We start from the raw sequence: 9,080 nt of genomic DNA on the forward strand, positions 1-9,080 counted from the left end.
TCTGTCGTTAATGCTTTGCGGCTTTTGAACATCTGACATTTATTCTATGTGGCTCTTAAGTTAAGCAAGTTTGTCCACCCCTGCACTACACCATGCTGGCTCTTGTGATCCAGTAGTTTGTTGGATTTTTTTTCTGGGATGGCTATATATTTATGGCTATATATTTGTGGACTTTTCCCAATACTAGAATATCTTTTTTTGAGGTATGGTAACCACACAACAAAAAAGGTATTATAGCACTTTGTGATGTCAGAGGTGTGGCCTAGTATGCAAATGATGGTGATGTCAGAGCTGTGGCCTAGTATGCAAATGGTGGTGATGTCAGAGGTGTGGCCTCACATACTAATGAGTTCCTGCTGGGCTTTTTCTACAAAAAAAGCCCTGGAAATACATAAGTGCAATGGAATGTTGTACTGCTGTAGTACTACAGCAATTACTGGTTTGTTTTAAAAGCCATCCAATGCTGAGGCAGGAAAAAAATACAGGAAAAATTGCCTCTATGCAGAATGATGGGGGAAATATGTTGACGTAGACAGGACCTTCCCAAGGCAGGAAAATTTACAGTGGTGTGCTAATGTGCCTGGACTGAATTCTTGCTAAAAAGATGGAAATACCAAAAGTACCTTTTTTTCTACCAAGAAAGCCCAGCCAGAACTCATTTGCATATTAGGCCACACCCCTTGATACCAAGCCAGCCAGAACTGTGTTCCTGTGCATTCCTGCTAAAAAAAAGCCCTGGAAGTACAGTATACTTGGGAAAGATCTGGGAATAGGGAAAGCCTGGAAACAATATGACTAATCCACACTTTTGTAAGGAAGCTCCCCTCCCCGCAAAGTATTCCAGTTTGGAAGCCAAGGCAGCTAACAACCTCTTAATGGAAACAGTCTCTATCATCTTAGTCCTGTAATAAATCCCACATATTGCAGTCATCAGTCATAAAAATGGAGTGTCAAGTGACCTATGAGCTAATGGGACAAGACTGCCCCGCTTGCCTCACATTGGAGGCCATGCAGGTGCAAACCTGCATTTTCACAGCTGCACACACCTCTAGAAACAGAATGGTTCAGTATGAAAATACAAACCACCTTAATAATAGTATTACATCATCATCATAAGTTCCTAGTCTGCTACTCTTTTCCATGTCCATTTAATTTCTTCCTGTTTTAGTGTAACTTCCTGTTGCTGTATTATGTAGAACTTGCACAATATATTACACACAAACAGGTGTCATGTTCAGGCTTGTAAATAAATTTTGCTGGGGGGGGGAACCTGAAATAGGTTTCAATTTTACATTAATTGCTAACCACTTAAATATCTGGCACTTGATGAAGAACTGTCACTCTCAGGTTGGCACAAATGTTTCACAGTAGCAAGGTTTGAAAGGAGGAGAGAAAAAAACAACCCTCCAAGACAAATGAGATGTGTGACACAGATTCAATTCCAATCCAATTTTGTACTTCTAAGTTAATGTGAATTCTTCTGTCACTCTGAATCATTGGGTGAGCTAGAGTATTGCTGCCAAAACAACATGTATACAGCTCTAACTGCTTTGCACTTTGGTATGAATACTAGTCCTGAGGCTCTTCTGACAAAAAAAACCCCTTATTGTATCTAGTTGATATTAGAGATGTAAAATTTCCAGAATTTTTGAAGCTCAGAAAAAAAAACCCAGTTTTCTTCCTTTTTTTTTTTAGAAAAAAAAACAGAAATTTTTGAAAAAATTGAAAAAAATGCTACATTAGCACTTCTTTTTTCTTTTCCAGATTGAAAGTAATTCTGTTACTTTAGGACCATAAAATATGACTATGAAAAATTTTACTTGGCATGAAATTATTGCAACTAGAATATTAAAAATATAGTGTATCCAAACAATTATTACAAACAAAATTTACTTTTAAAATAATATTTATCTGTAATTGTAACAAATGGAGCAACAATCTCCTGAACTGTTTACTAGTTTATGTGGAACAGACAAAAAAAAAAACTCCACAAAACTATTTTCAAAAATCCAGAAGTAACAATTAATCATATTTCCTCTCCACAGTATTAAATGAAAATTAAAAAAAACTCATTCTCATAAAAAGAATCGAAGAAGTGGAAAGTGTATAGAAGGGAGTGTAGGACTAAGTTTCAATGAATGAGCATGACCTAGGACTTGCTTGTCCTCAGTGCACAGAAATTAAAATAATCTGATACATTTTTTTTAGAAATGATTTGGGAAATATTTGAACACCTTGCCTTAAAATATTTTATTCATTATGTTAAAATAAAATGTTCCATAATCAATTATTTTTCCTTTTTTTCAATTTTTCCAATTTTTTGGAAAAAAAACGAAAAAGGCTTCAGGAAAAAATGGAAAAAAAACTGGAGGTTTTCTGAATTATTCTGGGGTTTTTTCCAGGCCTTCACATCTCTAGTTGATACCTGTGGCCACCAATGGCAAGCACATTTTATATATCAGTGCAGATATTCAATGGCATTATTTCATCCTCCATACTGAATCCATCTAGAGATAATATATCCAGAAGGACAGAATTCCTTTGGTGAAGGTTGAACCAACAGGGAGAATTTCAAAATGTTCTCTGTGTTAGCCAAATTGCCCTCAAGGAGGTATGGGGGGATTTAGTTAGGTGGGCAAAGATGGCAAATTTGTACAGGAACAATAACCTGTGTATACAGGAGTCAGTCCTCCATAGAAGCATCTTTAAATAACCAGGAGATTTGTAAACTAAAAATAGATTTTATAAGAAAACACTCAAGCATACAAGAAAACACAAATATTCATCATATACGCAGTCCTAGGAAAAATAGGTAGGAAAATTGATAAAGACATTTGCATGAGCAGAAATTTTGATGAAGGGTAGGGTAATACTCTTCATCAAAATTTTGATGAAGGGTAGGGTAATACTCGAAGTTAAAGCTGCCTTCCAGGCAAAACTCCAGTCAAGAATTGAGGACCCCAGTTGCCCCACAGACCCTTCTCCAGAAGCACTCTGGGAACACCTAAAAACTACCGTCCTGCAGATCTCTGAAGAAGTCCTCGGGTTCTCCACAAGGAAGAACAAGGACTGGTTTGATGAGAACAATCAAGAGATCCAAGATTTACTGGCGAAAAAGAGATCTGCCTACCAAGCACATCTTGCTCAGCCCTCCTGTCCTGGGAAAAAAGCAACCTTTCGCGCTGCATGTAGCAACCTCCAGCACAAGCTTCGAGACATTCAGAACGATTGGTGGACCAAGCTTGCAGAGAGAACCCAGCTGTGTGCAGACAATGGTGATTTAAGACGGTTCTACGAAGCCCTGAAGGCAGTATATGATCCATCATATCAGGCTCAGAGTCCCCTGCGTAGTGCAGACGGCCAAGTGCTCCTCACAGACAAGGCATCCATACTGAACCGGTGGTCGGAGTACTTTCAGGTTCTCTTCAGTGCCAACCGCGTAGTTCAAGATTCAGCAATCCACCTCACCCCACTTCAACCAGTGAAAACAGAGTTGGATGAGATCCCCACCCTAGAAGAGACTGTTAAAGCCATCAAGCAACTGAAAAGTGGCAAGGCAGCAGGAGTTGATGGAATTCCACCAGAGATCTGGAAGCATGGGGGCACAGTACTACATAGCTCACTTCACAAAGTACTTGTCACCTGCTGGGAACAAGGCAAATTACCACAGGACTTTTGTGATGCAATCATCATCACCCTATACAAGAACAAAGGGGGAAAGTCAGATTGCTCCAACTACCGGGGGATAACCCTGCTCTCCATCGCAGGCAAAATCCTTGCCAGAATACTCCTGAACAGACTGGTGCCCACCATTGCAGAAGAATGCCTCCCAGAGAGCCAGTGCGGCTTCAGAGCTAACAGGAGCACCACTGACATGGTATTTGTTCTCAGGCAGCTCCAAGAGAAATGCAGGGAACAGAACAAGGCTCTGTATGTGACTTTTGTCGACCTTACCAAAGCTTTCGATACCGTTAGCAGGAAAGGCCTGTGGCAAATCTTGGAACGTTTAGGATGACCCCCAAGGTTCCTCAGCATGATCATCCAGCTACACGAAGACCAGCGAGGCCAAGTCAGACACTGCAACGACCTCTCGGAGCCCTTCCCAATAGGCACAGGTGTAAAGCAAGGCTGCGTTCTCGCGCCAACTCTCTTTACGATCTTCTTTAGCATGATGCTTCAAAGAGCCGCAGTAGATCTAGATGATGACGATGGTGTCTACATCCGCTATCACATCGATGGCAGCCTGTTCAACCTGAGGCGACTAAAGGCCCACTCCAAGACAATGGAAAAACTCATCCGAGAGCTACTGTTTGCTGATGATGCTGCACTCGTCTCCCACTCGGTATCAGCTCTGCAGCATATGACGTCCTGCTTTGCAGAGGCTGCCAAGCTATTCGGCCTAGAAGTTAGTCTGAAGAAGACAGAAGTTCTCCACCAGCCTGCACCCCAGGAAGATTATCACCCTCCCTGCATCACTGTGGGTGTATCAGTTCTGAAGACAGTCCAGCAGTTCAGCTACCTGGGGTGCATCATCTCCTCAGATGCCAAGATCGACAAGGAGACTGACAACAGGCTGGCAAAGGCAAACCGTGCATTTGGCCGACTGCACAAAAGAGTGTGGAGCAACAAGCATCTGAAAAAAGGCACAAAGATCAATGTTTACAAAGCGGTTGTGATGACAACCCTCATCTACGGCTCCGAATCGTGGGTTTTATACCGTCATCACCTGCGACTCCTTGAGCGCTTTCATCAGCGCTGCCTTCGCACCATCCTCAACATCCACTGGAGTGACTTTGTGACCAACACTGAAGTCCTCAAGCGGGCGGAGGTTACCAGCATCAAGGCACTGCTGCTGAAGACGCAGCTGCGCTGGGCAGGGCATATTTCTAGGATGGAAAACCACCGCCTTCCCAAGATTGCCCTGTATGGCGAACTCTCCACCGGCCATCGAAATAGAGGGGCACCAAAGAAGAGGTACAAGGACTCCTTGAAGAAATCCCTTGGCACCTGTCGCATCAACCATCACCAGTGGTCTGACCTAGCCTCAGATCGCAAAGCATGGAGGCACACCATCCACCAGGCTGTCTCTTCCTTTGAGAACGCACGCATAGCTGGTCTTGAGGACAAAAGGAGATTGAGGAAGAATCGCACTGCTACAGCACCAACCCTAAATCAGACCTTTCCCTGCAGCCACTGTGGCTGGACCTGCCTGTCCCGCATTGGTCTTGTCAGCCACCAGCGAGCCTGCAGCAGACGTGGACTATTGCACCCTTCTTAAATCTTCGTTCGCGAAGCCAAGCTGAGAGGGTAATACTAGTACCTGTTGACAACAGAAGAAAAGCGATTCCTCAGCGAAAATAAGCAAGGGAAGAGGGTAGCAAGAGACAACCAGTATCACCCACAATAAGGGACCCAAAATGATCAGGATTTGGGGGTGGCTCCAGCAGCAAGGTTGGGGTACTATTGAAAGCACACCTGAATGGCCAAAAACCTGGCTTTATATAGCCAATTTCATATCCCAAGGCAGGGACTCATGATGAGTTATGCCAGTGATGGCTCCCAGGAAATAGAACAAAAGAATTTGATGGACAATGATGATCCATGGAGTGCAGACCATCTTTTACTCAAAGAAACTGGAGTGGTTAATTTAGTGTCAAATATTCACTATTGTAATTCCTCAGATGGGAACAAAGAGGAAACAAATGAGAGGAGATGGGTTGCAGGATATAGCTGATGGCAAATGATCTCTTCAATAATTCTTTTATTTGGAAAAAAAGATGTTGCAGCAGTTCATTGTTGACAGCTATGCCTTTGCATCTGCATTTCCAAAGCGGGACTTTGGAATGTGGTGTGTGAGGAAGAAACCTTGCAGGAGAGAGTGGTCTTCTTGGAACATCTCAGGAGCACGGCTTCTCTCAGGATCGCTTCTGGTGCTGTCTTTTTGGAGACAAGGATGCAGTTGCTGTTCTGCAAAGCTGGGCAGCTTGTCAATGAAGCACAGTTCAATATTCTCTTGATTTTGCAGGCATAGGCAATTCACACAATAGCAGGCACAGACAGGAAACATGCTGGGGCCTGGCCTGATAAATGTCCATAGCTGGTCTTGCATAACAACCAGATGATTATAGTCCGGAACAGTCCAGAACAGTTGGAGAGAAGGATTTAGGGCTAACGTGTTCTTTCAAATCAAATGCATAATGTCGTAGTGTTTATGTATGTGATAAGCCTTTTTTTACACTAAATGCACCGTGAGGGATCCAGATAGTCTCCCTTGAGGATGTTCTGCTCTTGCAGTGAAATCACATTTCCCTCATGCTCATAACATAATGCAGTCCCTTGCCTGTGCTTCAGTTGTAATGATAACTGATGCTAAGATTATGGCAGCATCTACAGAACAGTGCCCACAGTTTCACAGGTGATTAGTGAATCACAGTATTATCCTAAGCAAAGTTAGACCACTCTAAGTCCATTGAAGTCAATGAGCTTAGAAAGGTATAGCTCCACTTAGGATTGTACTGTCAGTGACCTGAATCCCCATCTTCTCATACCTGTGCCACTTTATGATTTGTTGTCTCTATGCTTTGTTTAAAAAATGTTTCTGGAGGGACTAAGCACTTCCCAGATAAAGCATCTAAAGTCAGGACACAGGGACCATTAAGAAAAGAAGTAATCATCATATGTATCTGGCTTACCCATATCTGCTTCAGGGACTATTTACAGGACTGAATCCTACCATTACAAGAAGAAAACATATCCAACTTACTATAGCTCTGCAGCAAGACTACCATCCCTGTGCTGTTCACTTGGATTATTTCTTACAATATTCCCAACAGAGGAAATACTCATAAATGCTAAATCAGGGGTGTCAAACATGTGGCCCGGTGGCCGAACCAGGCCCATGGAGGGCTCCTATCAGACCTGTGAGCAGTTCACTGTTGTCCTCTTCCTTCTCCCTCTCTTGCTGCCTTCGGCATCACAACGTGCTTTCCCTTGGGGAGGAAGTGGGGGAAGGAGAGCTAGCTTTGCCAGGCTCTCTCAATTGCACAGCAGAGCTACTGAGCCAAGCCTCTCTTCCTTCTATTGGCTGAGGTTCAGCAAGTCAGTGAGGTGGATTAGGCTGAGTGTGTGTGTTTGTCTGTGTCCTTTATAAAGTTTATATCTTTCTGACCTGGCATTACATTTTATGACACACATGGCCTGGCCCAACAAGGTCAAGATCCAGCCCTCATAGCAAATGAGTTCAACATCCCTGGCTGTTCAGGTATATTTTTAATGTTCTCACTAGCACAAGGACAGCACACACTCCTTGGGCTCATTATCACCATGTAACCCATATAACTAATATTACTGATAGTGCCCAGTAGGTAGCCATGTTGGTCTGAAGCAATAGAACAAAGCAGTAGACAAGTGCACCTTTAAGACCAACTAAGTTTTATTTAGAATGTAAGCTTTCCTACGCTCTTAAGCAGATTTCATCAGACAAAATGGGAATGGCAAGCAGCAATACTTAATGTAAGTGGGCAGTGTGGAATCATGGGAATGTTTTTAGCAGATTAAAATAATCACAAATAGGGATCTGTGTTTGCTAATGTAGGACAAAACGGGGTTGAAAAAACATTGGAGAGTGATAAAAAGCAGACTGCTGTCATAGGTGCAGGTGCCATAAATCTAGGTAACATTCTGGCTTTGTTAGTTTAAATAAAGGACATGGTTTCTCAAGAGATTATAACATCCATATAGTTTGCCATAAAATGGGTTGGTATATGCAATAAGACAAACAGCCAATATCCCCCATTTGAGTATGTCAATACAAAAAGACAAAAAACAAAAACAAAAAAACCAAATTTTCTGATACATGGTTCTAAAAGAGAAATAATATAAGTTAGCCCTTAGAAAAACAGGGTGCATTAAAGTATAGCGGAAGGTGGTTTGGTATATGTAATGAGACAAACAGCCCACATCCCTCATTTGAGCATGTCAACACAAAAACAAAAAAAAAGCATTATTCTGATACACTCTTCTAAAAGAGAAATACATTGGAACACTGTGGATGCACAGCTATACTCAGTGAGAGTTGGTTTAGCATATGTCTCTCGGCTTGGCTTCACGAACGAAGATTTAAGAAGGGTGCAATAGTCCACGTCTGCTGCAGGCTCGCTGGTGGCTGACAAGACCAATGTGGGACAGGCAGGTCCGGCCGCAGCGGCTGCAGGGAAAAGTCTGATTTAGGGCTGGCGCCGTAGCAGTGCGATTCTTCCTCAATCTTCTTTTGTCCTCAAGTCCAGCTATGCGTGCGTTCTCAAAGGAAGAGACAGCCTGGTGGATGGTGTGCCTCCATGCTTTGCGATCTGAGGCTAGGTCAGACCACTGGTGATGGTTGATGTGACAGGTGCTAAGGGATTTCTTCAAGGAGTCCTTGTACCTCTTCTTTGGTGCCCCTCTATTTCGATGGCCGGTGGAGAGTTCGCCATACAGGGCAATCTTGGGAAGGCGGTGGTTTTCCATCCTAGAAATATGCCCTGCCCAGCGCAGCTGCATCTTCAACAGCAGTGCCTCGATGCATATGTAATGAGATAAAAACAGATATGAGATAATAACAGCATATGTAATGAGATAAAAAAAACAATATCCCTGTTCAGTCCTGGGGTGGTGTTTGTTCCAAGTTTCATGATAATTTGTAATTCAGCAATTTCTCTCTCCATTCTGTTCTTGAAATAAAGACTGAACCCAAGAGCCGTTCTGGTAGGTCTTAGGTCCATCAAGTCCAGCACAGTGGGGATGACATATAGTTGGTAGAGTCTGTATTAGAAATGGATCAACACCCCCCCCCCAAATTGCTCATTTTATGGTGAGCATCCTTGTCAAACCATTTAAATGTTGTTTGCACACATGTGAATGTTCAGTAGGGTGCCCACAAAATGCAAGCATTCACACACAAAAAACAATTCAGATAATGGACACTACCAGTTGCACAGACACAAATATACTCAAAATACTGCTCACTTTAAATTTGGATCAAATCATCTGAGTAAAAGTATGAGTTCTGGACTCAAAAGAAAATGTTCATTGCAAGCTGGGTA

Source organism: Heteronotia binoei, chromosome 2 (genome assembly GCF_032191835.1).
Source record: "Heteronotia binoei isolate CCM8104 ecotype False Entrance Well chromosome 2, APGP_CSIRO_Hbin_v1, whole genome shotgun sequence".
Taxonomy (NCBI): Eukaryota; Metazoa; Chordata; class Lepidosauria; order Squamata; family Gekkonidae; genus Heteronotia; species Heteronotia binoei.